The following is a 15,501-nucleotide window of genomic DNA, read 5'->3' on the forward strand; positions in this document are numbered from 1 at the left end:
TCCACCTTCCTCATCCTTTCGCTCGCGTGTCTTGTACTTTTCCTGCTTTTATAAAGGAGCCCTATCGCTTTTATTTGTTATTTTCGTGCTTCCTGCATAGCAGCATCCTGTCTATGAATGTGTAATTCAATTAGCTGTAACGGAACGTCCTGCATGCAAAAATATGTGTTTCTTTACGGCAGCGGATCAAATATGGTAATGTCGAGTAAACTCGTTACCGATTTCGGATTTTGATTCGATTCTTGCTTTAATTCTCAACGAATTGGAAATTAATTACGATGCCGCGTTAACTCGCGCTACCCTGATTTAACGGGGGGAAAAAGTTACGGGGGCGGCCGTACGTCATCGTTCGATATTTATGCTATCTGTGCGTGAAACGGTCTGTTTATGAATTCCTACATCGATATTTCATTTTATTTTTTAAATAATCTGCAAAATATTTTATCGGTCGTTAGCCAATGGCACCTTTAAATTACTTTTCTTTAATTCGATCAATGCTAACAGTGGATTTTTTGTTTATGCTATTTCCACACGTCTGCCTGAAATATGAAATATTCATCTTACGTTTAAAGAATTGGATTTCGACAAATTCTGCAAGCAGTATTAATTTAGAAAAGTTGATTACAACAATGAAATGATCGATTTAACATTGCATCTCTCCAATTTAAATAAAATGGAGTTTAACTGACTTTATAAAATATTTTGTTAGAAAGTAACAACAAAATAATTTCGAATCTTGATTATTTCTGATTCAAACCGCGTGCGCGCCTGATTAGTTTTCCTTCAGCTTATTTCCCATTACGACAAGCTATTCGCATACAGAGCTAACTATTTTAACGAATTAAACGATCCTCTTCAAATTCTACTTTTACGTTTTTTTTTCTTCTCTGTCATAAAGAAAATAACAAAACTCTGTTGGTTACCTGATAGTATACGTTCGATCTATGAGTGTACGGGAACAGTATGAAAAAATATGTTTCTGAGTGACAGCGGACACACGTTATTTCGCAATGTATTGCTTGTCGAAGGATAAAGGGAAAGAAGCAAACTCGGTGAAAAAGCGAAGGAAAAAGCCTGTCTCGATGAACATGAAGAATAGCGGATTGTATTCTGGCAGGCCGTTGCCAATAGCTCATGGATTCTGTGGCGGTCGGCTACGCGTCACCACGTGTACGTTCCGCATCTCGGTTTGTCTCCTCCTTCCATCGACTCGACAACTGCTACGCCCACGATCACAAACGGAATTATTTATGAGTTTGAACATGAGCCAGAGCTCTTCCGCAAGCCACTAAGACGCTTCCGGACGCTAGTCGCATTCTCTGAATATCGGGATAAGACGTGGGACCAAGGTGATCTTGCCACATTCTGGAATTTCATCATGATTCGACTTAAATTAAAGATGCATAACGATGCACACGATTCGCATAACAACGGGACGATAGCAGTAAACGTTTCTGCGGCAGCTTTTACTTAACCTTCCTCTGATATCTGTTTATACATTCCAAAGGAATTATTCCTCTATACACCGTTCTCTTTGTTTCGGATGGCTGGCCCCTTGGAATGCAACGAGCTGACGAATAGATTCACGTACAAATTCTAACGTCGAGTTTGCTACTCATTTCTATGAGTTTGATTAGTTAATTCCAACGATTATTGTTTTAAGAAAATGACTAAAATACAGTTGATTAGCGGACAAAATATTTGGGAGGAATTGTTAATCATTTGAGAATTCTCATCGTGTGAATATAAGCTTTCTGGTTTCATGGTTAATGTAAAAACGCGCGAACTATTTAAGTTTTATTTTTCCTTAAATGTTTTGTAAATAAAAGTACTGAAATTATATCTGTATAAAATTTTTAATGAAAACATTTAATTTTCGAAGCATAAAATTGATATTGCATACAAATTTACAAACCATGAAACTCGTAATTTTATTAAATTACAAGAGAGACATGTGAGTACCTACACCAGTTGTGTACATGAATTTGCAAATAAATGTTGCTTCGCGCTTCCAATTGAGTATCCTTTATGCTTAAACCATCACACTGCAAATATTTAGCTTCATTTTAATCGTGTAATAACGTTTCGTTTAATGTTACCATTACGAAATTAAAGCCCTAGTGAAGTTCGTCCTATAAAATCATTGTTTAATATCAGAATTAACGACAATATGAGAATTTCATTAAATACAAATCTACGTAACAGGGAGCAATCTTCAACGCTCGTATTTCATCTTCTTTTATATTTCACATTTCTTTCATTCTTCAAAAATTCTACAAGCGCTGTGACAAGAGTAGTAAAAAAGTTTTGCGCTACACGCTGGTCCCCGAAAAGGTAAATTCGATATACCTTCTCGAAACTTTGAAAATCCTAGCTTGTCACGAAACGTGTATTTTCAATAATGTAAAACGTACATCGATATTCGGATTCTCGGACTTCACATCGAAAGCGTTTCCTGTTTTAAAAACTGGGAGCTGAGTCGCGTACACGCAAAGCCCTTTCGATGTCGATGCTTGTGATCTATTTTTTAAACAAATCGTACATTCAAGCCGCCTGCCGGTTCCCGTTCCACTTCGCCAACGCTACCATTCGTGCAAGTAGTTTTGTAAATCACGCTAAGTAATGATAGCTAGAAATATTTTCGTTAACCGGATCACGTGTAACGCGGTGGTTCTTTCCGGAAACGTTGTACGGATTTTATTCGAGTAGGATGAAAAAGAAAAAAAAAAGTGGCGTGAGGCATGCAGTAAAATTTCGACGATTAATTATACGCGGATTCGTTGCGACGAAGCTGAGAATAAACTTGCGTGTTACAAAAGACCATTCTGTGTCACGTATTCTACTCTACTTAACGCGATAGAAACACGCCTTAAATAAATCGCTTGAAATTATGCTTGAAAAAAATTCCACACGCGGTTGCATCCGTAATAAATAATAATTATAATTATCATTAACAAACGTTATGATCGCCAACCGTGTTCCCGGCACCTCGGTCTACTTTCTAGAATTCTATTAACAATTCTCGCGGTTTTCAGAAAATTTTTAACTGTTTCGTGGTTAATAAAAGCTCCTTTATTTGCACTGTCCACATTTAAATATCGTGAATATGGTTGTTACGATTAGTAACATCGAGCTCTCCAACAGTGAATTTTTAATTGCCATTAAATATTCTTTTTCACTCGTTTCAAATTGCTTTTCCAAGGCAGTACAGAGATAATATAGTTACTGTATCAAAAGAGAGTTAAAACATCCGTGGAATTTCTAAGTAAATGTGATTGCAATTTTCGTTTTAGCATTTCAATTCTGAAAATGTGAAATCTGAACGTTTTGTTGAAGGTTTCGAATTTTACATATTTAATTTTAATCGTCAACACTTGGTTATATAATTAATTTACTCGTGTTTGTCGTGTTTCGTACAATTTTGACGTTAGACAGGGGAGAATAATTACTACGTTCAATAATCGCTTAATACGATTCTTTCCACTCGTAACCAGCATATCACTTTGATACTTTGAATTACGACTTCTGAGGAAATATATTCCGTAGCTTCTTTCCTTGCCGTGCATCAATGTTACCGAAAACAGAGGTGAAATCCTTTCAGTATTCGAACCAAGAGTAGCATTGCAATCACTCTAGTTCGATCCAGCACCAGCGAGCGGCGCCACTTAATGGGTAAGTAGATACAGACGTTATTGGGTCAGACGTTGCGATCTCTTTCACTAACAATAACACGTAACGTTAGGTAACGAACATGTAATGTTAGGTGATTGTCTGACGATCCAGATAAAGAATTACATACAAGCACAAAGATAAAGTATTGTAAACAAATGCTCGAAAATATCACACGAGTTGTACAGATACGTTTTGATTGTCATTTCAATTTTAAGTTTTATTTCTGAGTAATGCACACGGCGCTTCGACAGAAATAAAATTGGCGTTATTCTCTATGACAATCTTTGGTGAAAAAATATCAAGTTCTGGGAAATATTATATTCTAGTACGATCTGCGTAATAAAAAGCCACTCATTACATTTTTATAGTATTATTAATTTAGTATATTTCTACATTATTACTATATTTTCGGATATGTATATCTTTATGCTTACATTTGAGTTTGTTTAAATTATCAGTAGTACGTATAAATATCCTCCTTAACGTTATACTTGATTGAAATATTTGTGCAAGTTTACAAGAGCTATTATCGACTATAATTGTGTTTTAAGGTATTAATTAATATATTTGAAAGTGATATCAGGAATTTCTACTTATATAATAAATGTTACATATTAGGATATGAAGATATTCATACGTAAATATATATATTATTGAAAATTTCAACTATAAAGTTTAAAACATACTTTCCATAATTGTTTGCCATATCCATTTATTAATCAGTCGAGGTCGTTAATAGAAGATAATAACATTAGTCATGAATTGCAGGATATGAACTCTAATTACTCGAGGAATGTTTATATGACAAGTAAAAGACAATAAAATAACTGATTTTAATATTACGTACTTCCAAAGTTTATCCAAACTTTATCCCTTGTGTAGCATTCAATGGCCAATGATACACGTACAGGGGAAAATCTATATAACTGTCGGAAAAGTTAAAAGCAAACGTTTTATTTGTCCAAATGTTCGTTAAGTGAGAATAATAAAATACGATAAAGTTTCCAATAAATTGAAAAATTACTCCTCTTGCACATTTGCATAGCATCTATATATTAAATTCGCAGAATAATTGCGAAATAAATACGTTGCTAATATATTCATTAAATCCTTTTTCACTGAGTACCTTCGTTAATTAATCGTTTCTACATGAAATACATTTCAAAAATAAAAATAAAAATGTATTGATTGATGAAAGAAAAACATTCTTTTGGAATACCTAAAATAATGGATATCTTGTAGAAATAAAATTTTTGTCGTTTAAATACTGAAATAAGCAATCCATTTCCAAATATGGCAATTTTATTCTTTAAATCACAATATAAAATACGATAAAATGAAAAATAAAATTATCCATATACAGCATAAACGATTTACATATTTTAATTGCAGAAGGGAATAAAAATACGAGTATTGATTTAAACATAATGGGCAACGTTGAACAACTATAAAGCAAAAAATGAAATGTCGAGGGAATAAGTGAATTTCTCTTAACGAAAATGAAAAGTATAAAAAAATTTTTATAAGGGTATCTTCTGGAACTTATTTCATTTATTTCATGCACACATACTTTCGTTTAGACATGCATACCATTGCTTTAAATAAACGCGGAAGAATCCGACGTAGCTTCTTGGCATACGATTGTAAGTAAAACCATTTGCTTCGAGAGTAGGGAACTCCCTTTGAAAGTAAATTTATTCTGGTAACAGTACCTTCGGTCGAAAATTCCTGAAGAATATTGAAGATTCAACGATAAGATACTTTCCACACAAAGGCAAACAGCTACAAACACTGCGAACGCGTATACTCCTTACGGGCAGATTGTTCGAGGATTCAGCAGCAGATTTCGCTACAGATCTGCGAAATCATGCCATAGCGTTTATACTTAAGCTTGCGCCACGGTTCACCTTCGGCGGTTGTATTACATACGTGGCAAACTTTTTAGATTGTATGTTATATAATTTACAAGATACTCGGTCCATAATTACTTTCGAGAAAAAGATCCCTAAATGCATTTTCGTCCTAGAAAAAGAACTCGGAGAATTATGAAAATCCTGAACGTTAAAGGATAATTCGGAAATTCACTACAATTGAGATTTACAATTTCCTATTATTGAAACTAAGATGGCTGATTACAAAGGAGCCTGTTGAAATTAAAAATAAAAAATTAAATTAAATTTCTTTCTTTCATTAAATTCAAATAATGCTATATACCTATACTGTATTTGCTTGTACATACTTTTTGTAAGAGTTTGTTTTAAATTAATGTACAAAAAAAAGATTAGAATGAAATGAAGAAAAAATTACTTTCCTTAAAAACTCATGCTTCACATCTATCACTTCTCTTATGAGTTTCGCCTGCATTTCACTTTTAAAATAACTGTATAAACACAGTATTTGCTAATACTTATATATGTATTGTTAATGTATACAATTCTTGTTTTATATTTGTTTTTAAGAAAACATAATGGATGTAATATTGGCGAAATGCTACGTTTCTATAAATACCGGAATCTTTTATTGAAAAATCAAATAAATTACCAGTAGCTCGTTTTCTTTTATCAATGGGCTTCGCAAACCACTTCAAAGCAGTAGTCGATATTCTTCCAGACATGGAAATAGAGCTGTCAATCGCCGAAAGTTCAAACATCTGTAGACTCCAGGAGAAGTGAATATTTCCAGAACATAATGTGAAGTGTTTGCATAGCAGATGGCACTAAGCGAACACGCTTCCTTCGAAGTCACTGTTGCTAATTCTCAATTAATTGGCGATCAGTCAGATGCAACTGATTGGTTGATATCGCAAACCTTGAACGAGATTAACGCTCAAGATGGAGATAAATTAAAGATGCGAAGTAGTAGTATGTTTAGTTTAATTATTTGCATTCTTTAGTATGCACAAAGAGAATCAGTAGCAAGTTAAGATGCAGAATAATGTTATGTTTAATTAGTTTAGTTGCAGTTTTGAGTAACAGGAAGAGTATGACGCTCTAATGAAGACTTGTAGAACTACCTCAAGAAGCCTCGCCTAATCTTATATACTAACTTTCTGTTCCCGGGTTTTCCTTCTTACCTGGTTTTTATGGGATGGGTATCTATTATTGCAAATCTTGCATTTCTGTACTCTCGTGGGTGCGTATCCTCAGGTATTGCTGATTGTTGCTCAGATGTTTACTTTTGACCCATCGGGCACTTAAATTGTTTATTAGCCTCTTAATGAGGTCCGCATCGTAAAATTTCCAACTTGGCAGATAGAAAGTTCGGACTTTCTCAAAAGATGACAAATGTGCTGTCCGAGTCATAGCCGGACGGTCACTTCAAATCCCGAACAGTTACAACGCGTCTCTTAGGTCGACACTTTCGTATACAAACGCGTCGAACACCAGTCAAACTTAACAGCTTCCGTCTGTATAGATATGAAGGATGTAGCATTTATTAAAGCATACAAATAACACCCAAACGTTAAAAATGTCTATCGATATCATCTTTCGATCGCTTGCAAATTTTCAACCATTTTCCTTAACATCATTTACTTATTACACCAACTGATTTTCTTTTCGATTTCATGTAAAACGATTAATACACTAAGTACAAGTAATTTCTATCCGTATAAATATGTGTGATATATTCAATAATGTATTACGAGTTTAACTGAAGAAGAAAACTGTACTTGGTATTGAATCAATACTAGAAAGCAAACAGGGAAATCGATAAAGTACTATATACGGTACTTACATTATATTTATCGTTCAAATTGAAAATTTACGCGCAATCTTGACCGTTTTGAAAGAATCAAAATAAGAGGCACGTATGATAATCGACTGAAAAATTTAGATTAAATTTAATATTCGTATGGAAGAAAATAATGCTTTATATAAGCACCTCTAATATGTTTCGAAATGTACCTTATCAAACATTTTCGATAATTGAAAAACTTGATCGAAGTCAGTAAACAGACTGTTATTAATTAATGAATTTTATACTACTGACGTTATCTAATATAAGACCAAGTTGACGTATAACAATGTAATACACTCATAAGATAAATTTACTAGGGTTATAATTTATTGGCTGTACCAATAACAAATGTAAGTTACTGATACATTAATTAGCAATTTATTAGAATAATAACAATTATCGTGATAACCAATTTACATAAAACGATGTTGCGATTAACGAATGGCATTCACCGATACAATGTGATTCGAGTAACATGATTGCCATCCAAGCTTACATTCCATTTGTTGTTTTTATTTAAATCGCATGTAATCAAGTAAAATATAGAAAATAAAGATTAGTACACGGCTGATCGCATCCGGCTTTACAACAAAATTTCAATACAAAATCTAATTAGCATTTTATTCTGAAAAGACAGAAGTATATCATTTCAATATAATTCTTCTATACCTTCTCTATCTCTATTTATCGATATAATATCATATATAATAATGGTATCGATATATAAATATCATAGATACTTTGTGTTCTATTAATTTATTCATTTGTTATATACGAAGAATAACCTAGTTTATTTCTTAATCCCATTGCTAAAAAATTTAGCTAATTAAGGTTTGCTTTGCTTGAAGTAAATTGCCTTCAGTTCAATGCAACTGGTACGAATTACTGGCAGATAAAAGTACATTTAAAAAAGCAAAATATAACGGAAGAGAGAAACTACAACACAATGAAAAAAACAATTTCTCCTCTGCCATTCCGTCCTCAGAAACTTTGATAGGCTAGACATTAATTCAATGGATTCTATCTAATCTATCTATCCGAGTTCTATTTATCTAATCGATTCTAATTACGTTTGCTAAAAAATCGCAAACAACGATGCTTCTATTACGATATTCCTCGCTAAAATCTAGAAATGCATCACTACTACGAATCCAGGAAAAAATTCAAGCGCTCGTAACAATAACGTTTCATATACGATATTCGTTAAAAAAGAGGGGAAACAAGAAATGGGAAGTAAACGAGCGGAAGACAAGTAGAGGGGAAAAAAAGGAGGAAGCGTGAATAATTCGAAAGGACGAGAGCAGTGGTGCATGGACGCATCGAGCAACCCTTTCAGGTTGGCGGCGAGCGAGCGACTGCTGGCTCGCGTCTTAACTCGTGCGATTCCGCGGACGCTCGGGAACGCCGGCGCCTCTGGGCGTCGCGACGGCGGGCGTCCAGGGCTGGCAGGCTGGCAGGCAGGCAAAGGCAGGCGTCCCTTCGCGCTCTCCCCGCCAGACGAGTTCCGACTCTACGCTCGGCCGGACGTGACGTAACGCGAGCAGCGTGGAGAGCGTAGAGAACGTCGTCGCCGTCGTTCTAGTCGTCGTCGACGTAGCCGTCGTCGTTACCGTTCCTGTCAACCCTCTCTCTCTCTCTCTCCCTCTTACACACGCACATACATACACACACGTAGTCTCTCTCCCCCTGCGACACAAACACCTCTGTTCTCTCGTGCACGCCGAGATACCGAGCCGTTCGCAACTCGTTGACGTTTCCTCGTCGCAGATCAGTCGAGTGTCAACGACAACAGTCGGCACGACGCGCGTCGGCCTTCCCATCACGGTGTAGACGCGCCACGCACGCAGCACCGCGTGCGTTTTCACGCACGCCACTGCGTAACAACGGTGCGTCCACGCTCCAGCTGTAAAATAGACACGAACTGACGGAGTAATTTATCGCGAGCGGGGTCAAGTGCAAGTGAGACGAAAATTCCATACGAACGAGTGAAAAGGAAACTTTGTGGTGTGAAAAAAGATCATCGGGAAGCGAAAGCAGTTTCGGTAGTGGTTCGATTCGGAGGATCAGAAGCGGACCGAGATCACGTGTGATTAGTTGGAAAACGACACGTTCGTTACGTTACGGTGGATCGAGAGATCTGTACTGGAAATTGCGATACAAATCGCGGGAACGTCGTAGAGAGAGAGGAGGAAATTTTCATGATTAGTTGGAGATTAAACTCGTGGCGGTATCCCCGATAGAGAGAAAAAAAGTTAAACGCCGAGAAAGTTTCGAGGGAAGCAAACTCAAGAAAATCGAACAAGATCTTGAACGAAGCAGATGTCAAGAGATATCGGTAGGTCGAAGTGGGGTCGTGCGGCGATGTAAAGTAATGTCGCGAGGGAAAAGAGTTACCGCGATCTTGGCGACGTCGCGATAAATAGATCGCAGACGGTAGTATGCAGTGACTTCTTGATCTCGTCTAAACGACGTACGACAGCTTCCGACAGTCAGTTTAAAATATTACTGATCGAGTAATGCCACGTTCACGGCACATTAACGTCAGCGATTGATCCACGGTAGCTGCGATCGCTGTCACTTGTACGATCTACGCGCACATCTTGTACGCTTTCAATCATACGACTTGTCTTACCTGTCTTACCTATCCAACGGTATTGTTTTCCCGATCGAACGATATAACATCGTGGAAAATTCGCTGGGTGCCGCGGACTAGTAATCCTTCTTGGATCACGTGACGAATCGCTGAGAAGACAATAGTTCGCCACGGCGAAACCGGAACCTAGCGAAGATGCTGACCATGTCGACCTTGATGATGCCCACGACGATGACCACCATGACGAATCCTGGACCTATACCGGCACACAGCATGCCGCAGAAGATAGAACCGCCTAAGCTGACCGCAGCAGCTACGCTCACCCACACAACTACAACCGGCAACAAATCAGGTACCGCTTTATACTACAGATTTATGGCATTGCACTATCACTCGAGCGCGACTCTAAGATAAATTTAACCGGTACATTGTGCCGCCGAGTATGCTCCGTTGCTCCTGTCAATCTGTGAACGATATACGTCGCTAAAGTTACACTCTCGCCGTTAGGACGGTCGCGCGAGGTCGGTATCCTTGTTCGGTTTGCGCTCTTTTAAACCGCTTAATGCCCATCCATCAAATTATTGTATTCGAGAGAAGGGAGCTGCGAGCCAGTTAATGTTTCGACACGGTTATCAAGCCGATAACGTCGAACCTCCACGTTCCATTCGTTTTTCGTCTAAACAGCATTCCATTCTCTCTATCGCCTATTTGGAACGAAAAAATCGACGAAAGGAAAAAGTATGTAGGCACCGTCGCGCGTTATGTGGCTATGAATGTCGACAAATTTTTCTCTTCCTACGATACTTGTTCGATGTTTAATGTATTTACATCCTCATCGACGTGTAAACAAAATAGCCAAATTAATTTTGCGGTTTACACAGCTCCTCCGGCGTCGTGTTCGCGATACGGCGCCAATTTCTGTGGACACATTGCCACGAGGCAAAAACCTACTAAATAAGCTCAGCGTTCTCTAATCATCTTTATTTATCTCGATTTGCTGTCTCCTCTCTCCTGATAATTCCGGCGTAGTTCGAGGTATTGCATGAAACCAACAGCTTCAGAAATTTTTATCCCTTTTTATTTCATACATACCATTTTGATACTTTTGCCGCGAAACTACCGCAATTCTGTGTTCCAATTCCGGCGTCCATAAAAGAAGTGCTAACTTCTTGTAGGGTATGCGAGGGGCTAAGGGGGGCGGAAAGTTGGGGGGAGAGAGAGAGAGAGTAGCAAGGCCGGCTGATCTGGATGTGACCCGCATAGAAATTGGAATATACGTCTCGGCTTTCTAAGATGCTCGTGAAAGTAATAACGTTGATCGCCAGGAATTAATTGCTCCCATTACGGATGTCGACTTTTCTCGATTAGCGTTCGTGACCGGCCGTTCTCGCGCGACTTCGTTCCCGACCAAGAGATCTACCAACGGCCGAGAGCAATTATCTGCCGGTAATTACCGGCTAATAAACATTTACCGTGAGCCCCGATGAAACGTTATAGCTCAATTAAAAATTTATAACTCGGCCGCCGGCTTGACAAAGCCGCGGGAAAAAAAAGGTTGGCTGTTGGCCAGTACTTTGTAGTCGCGACTCGAACGAAATTCCTGCCAGAATCTTTCTTCGTTTCAACGAAAATCCTTTACATCGTGCTTTAACGTTGCGTATCGCCTCGTCGAAACCGTACAGCGTTCCATCATCCGTAAGTGCTCTCCATTGCATGTAGAACCGCGTGTACCTTCTAATACGCACCGTCTCGTTGTTTCCACGATTCCGTTTGTATAGTTTCCACGACGAAACGTTCAACGGTACGTCGCAGAAAAATAATTTTACCAGGAATAGATATCTCTGTTTCGTCATCCACAGGTAAACCGAATCTGTCGAGTGGTTGTATCTAGACAAGGGGAACTCTTAACTGTGCGTACTTAGCACGTACCTGTTTGTACCTGGATTACAATGAAAACCGTTGTTACGGCCATGTATCCGCTGTATACACCGTTGTTCAGTTTCGGAACGTCATCAGCGTACTCTTGTCGGTACGTTCAAAAGTTCTACACAGTACTCTAGGACGGTAGAATTCAAAGAGTGCTTGAACCTTTCTCTCGTGTCTCGACTACTATACGCCTTGTTCGTAGGGTTTCTTTTTCGACCGGTATTTACTGTCGCACAGCCGCTCCAATTTTCTCGTTGTTGTTGTAAGTCGAGTACGGCAATTTCATCCATGCGATCGCGACGAGGCTCTGATTACAAATTGCGCTCGCATTGATTTTGCATCGTGAAATTTAGCTCGTTCCTCGTGTTCCTATGGTTATTCGAAGTTGCTCGTTAAACCACACGATGCTGTTACGTAGTTTCTTTTCTACCCTCTTTCGTTATTAAAAGTAACGAAAGAAGACGGCAACTGACATTATTACGGAAAGTGATTTTTACGGGTTATCGACGCTGCGAAATAGAGGTTCGTTCAAACGGAGAGATAGTTGCATTATACGGATCGTCGATAATGCCACACGAATGAACTATTTTGATCGAAATCACGCGTCTCAGCATTCGCGGCTATTTGCCGAGCAACGTCAGAAATTTCTATGACGATATCGAAATCCAACTTTCTAAATCATATTTGATTACGTAATTTCGAAGTTGGAATACGCAAAGTTATGTCCGTGTCAATCCCCAGCTATTGATTATCGCCGTTATCTTTTATCTAGGACGCATGATAATCGTTAAAGTCGTGTTCCGTAACTAAGAATAGCCTGTATATTGTTACAACGAAGAAAACGATCGCTTACTCGCGATGATATACAATAAAAGTTTAGAGAAGATACTGAGAAAAATCGGAGACTTTATCGTGAAACGATATATTTAGACCTGGATTTGCAGTAAGAGGATATTCCCTGGCTTTCTGTAAATTTACTTTTCTATAAACGCGAGTTTGTTTACGTTTTCCAACAAAGACGTTAAACGATCGTTGTGACTCTGTAATCTTCTAAGATCTGCTTTGGCTATATTCCATACCTTATTGAAAAAAAGCTAGAAAGAAGATACACATATGGGATTCAAATTCCTATACTCTAACTTTTCTATCAATTGACTGGAAGATTGAAAAGAAATTACAGGACATTTTAACGACAGTTTTAATATTATTATTTATGGTTGTATTCAAATGCACTAACAGTAAGTATTGTGTATTGTATACTGCTTTATACATATACATAAGTCTACATACTCCTTCATACGATACGTCTAAGAAATTATTGATCTTCTACTTGTTATCGTTATTTCCATCGAATTTGTCACTAAAGTAGTCAAACATCTCTTAGAAATGATTCTTGGCAAAAATAGTTTTATATTAATCAAACGAAGCAAGCTCTTAAAATATTTTCTTGAATATAACGTAATCTTATACTAACTTACAACGTCAGAACCATGTGTTTTAAACGAAATGCGATTAAAATCTCCAAACGTATAATTAATCGAAAACCACACATAATAATACAAGTTTGTTTTTGTTGATTTCCCGACCTTTATATCGTTTCATGGCTAATTATAACACTTGCTGTATTATTAATGCTGAAAACATAAAAGTAAAGTCGACCACCGTACAAATAAACGACATCGCTGTATCTCGATGATAGACTCGCCGAATCTGTTAGCGTCGAGAGACTTTAACGTTTATCCGAGTCAAAAACGGGGGAAAAAAAGAAAGAAAGAAAAAGAGAGAAAAAGGAATAAATCGGCGTAATGCATGGCGCGACAGCATTCAAAGGCGTGTTTATCCACGTATGTGTAATCCAGAGCGCGGAATACGTAGAGCTGCCAATAGGGCAATCCCTAGCCGCGCACACTTAGCACGTACTAACTGTAGTTACCGTTACATCGCAAGTGTACGTGTCGTGGGAGCGTAACAAGGGCGCAAGTCCCGGCATCGTGCCACTTCGCCACGTATACTACCTGCGTGGCATGCACGTTAGCTACGTAGGTAAGTGGATGCATGGAATTTATCGAAGACCACCAGACGTCACGGCATTTGGCCCCGTATCGGACTCCAACGTGAATCAATCCTGTTAATTACTTAAGGATTAGATGCTGCTGGTCATCTCGTCGTCGAGATCCATCAAAACGCGAGCTTGCCGTTCTTCTTCTTTATCGAGCCACCCATTCTTTGCTCCCCTGCCCTCCGTTACTTTTCCTTAGCTCGTTCACGTTCGCACACTTCCAGCACTTATCTTGGGGACGCACGCAATGTGCCGGATACATCGACCGTTCTGGGAGCAGGGAATTTTTGCTTTCACGAAGGTGTTAAGGTTCCACGTTTCGCGACCAAACGACTCGTTTGGGATAACGAAGACATCCCAGTGGCACGAAACTGCGCTACGCTGACGAGATGGAATGCTCAATTATTTACAACTGGTGAGAGAGCGTCGGGTGGGAGGAAGAGCGTCGCGAGGGAAGCAACGTGCTCTGATAAGAAAATTAATTCTGTTTACCGATGTTTTATAGGAATAAGGAGCGAAAGTGTAAAGGATTCGTCGCGAAATTATTCCCTTTAGATAGGTCGGAAATTTCGTTAGCGCTCTCGCGTCCACTCAAGAAGCTTCAAGTGAAGTTTGTTGAAGAAGAGGGGGAACTTTCTGTAGTGTACAATTCTTTCTATTATTTAACATAATGTCATGCAAGAATACGACGATACGCAAGAAAAGCCTTATTCTCTGTATATTAAGATCCAATATATATATATATATATATATATGTTTAAATATAATAACATATCGATACATATATTAGTATCACGGGAGTGTATAAATATGTTTTTTCATAGCTTCGCATTTATTTTTCAAATTTGTCTCGATGATCGCAAATGCAGATATAGTATTTACATTTAGTCGAACGGATATAGATATTTTATCAGAGAGCAGCCGCCTGTAAACATGTTTAGCTGTTTACATATTGGTAACAACGAAAAGGCACCCATTAGCATTACACGAAATTCGTCCAAACACAAGCGAAGAACATCGTAATTCAGAAATTGAGTTGGACGAAAGGTTGTCAGCATTTACCAGTGTTTCGACTGTGCTCACTTCAAAACGGGTATACTGAAAAGGTTCAAATAGTAAGAGCACCGGCCTTGTCCAATTACACAATTGCTACCCGGAAATTTGCGTTACGGTAGAATGGAACTGTGAAACATTTCGTTCGCGTGAAACGCAAGTGGTATATTGTAAAGAAAGATCTTCGTTTCATAGAACATAATTGAATTCGAAACACGTAACACCTTCTGACCGAAACCACGAGCAGGATTAAATCGAAAAATATCACGATTAGCAAGGAATACCGTAATTTACCAAGTATTACTACTCTCGAAAGAACTATTTGAAATTATTGATCCCATAAACTCTGGAAATTTATGAACGAGCCGCATTAACGATTCCAGCTAAAGTATCACTATCTATGGCTCTTAAACTCTGCAACGAGATTAACGAGCAACAAAGTTCGGACCAATCGTTCGAA

General features: G+C 38.2%; 1 protein-coding gene and 1 long non-coding RNA gene across 9 annotated transcripts in view; one reads left to right on the forward strand and one right to left on the reverse strand.

The window, feature by feature from the left end:
- The window catches only part of LOC126869231 (nucleolysin TIAR-like), a 585,963-nt gene that overhangs the window by 330,058 nt on the left and 240,404 nt on the right, over positions 1-15,501 (forward strand). Inside the window, exon 1 of one of the 8 annotated variants that reach the window (XR_007690855.1) lies at positions 8,877-10,355. The exons of the other annotated variants lie outside the window; for them this stretch is intronic. The gene's annotated coding sequence lies outside the window, so the exon portion shown is untranslated. Of the gene's footprint in view, positions 1-8,876; positions 10,356-15,501 lie in introns of those variants that run through there. 8 annotated transcript variants of the gene reach the window in all.
- LOC126869250 (uncharacterized) overlaps positions 1-15,501 on the reverse strand; it is a 326,016-nt gene that overhangs the window by 293,666 nt on the left and 16,849 nt on the right. The gene's annotated exons all lie outside the window — the stretch shown is intronic.

The sequence above is a fragment of the Bombus huntii genome, chromosome 9 (assembly GCF_024542735.1).
Source record: "Bombus huntii isolate Logan2020A chromosome 9, iyBomHunt1.1, whole genome shotgun sequence".
NCBI classification, from domain to species: Eukaryota; Metazoa; Arthropoda; class Insecta; order Hymenoptera; family Apidae; genus Bombus; species Bombus huntii.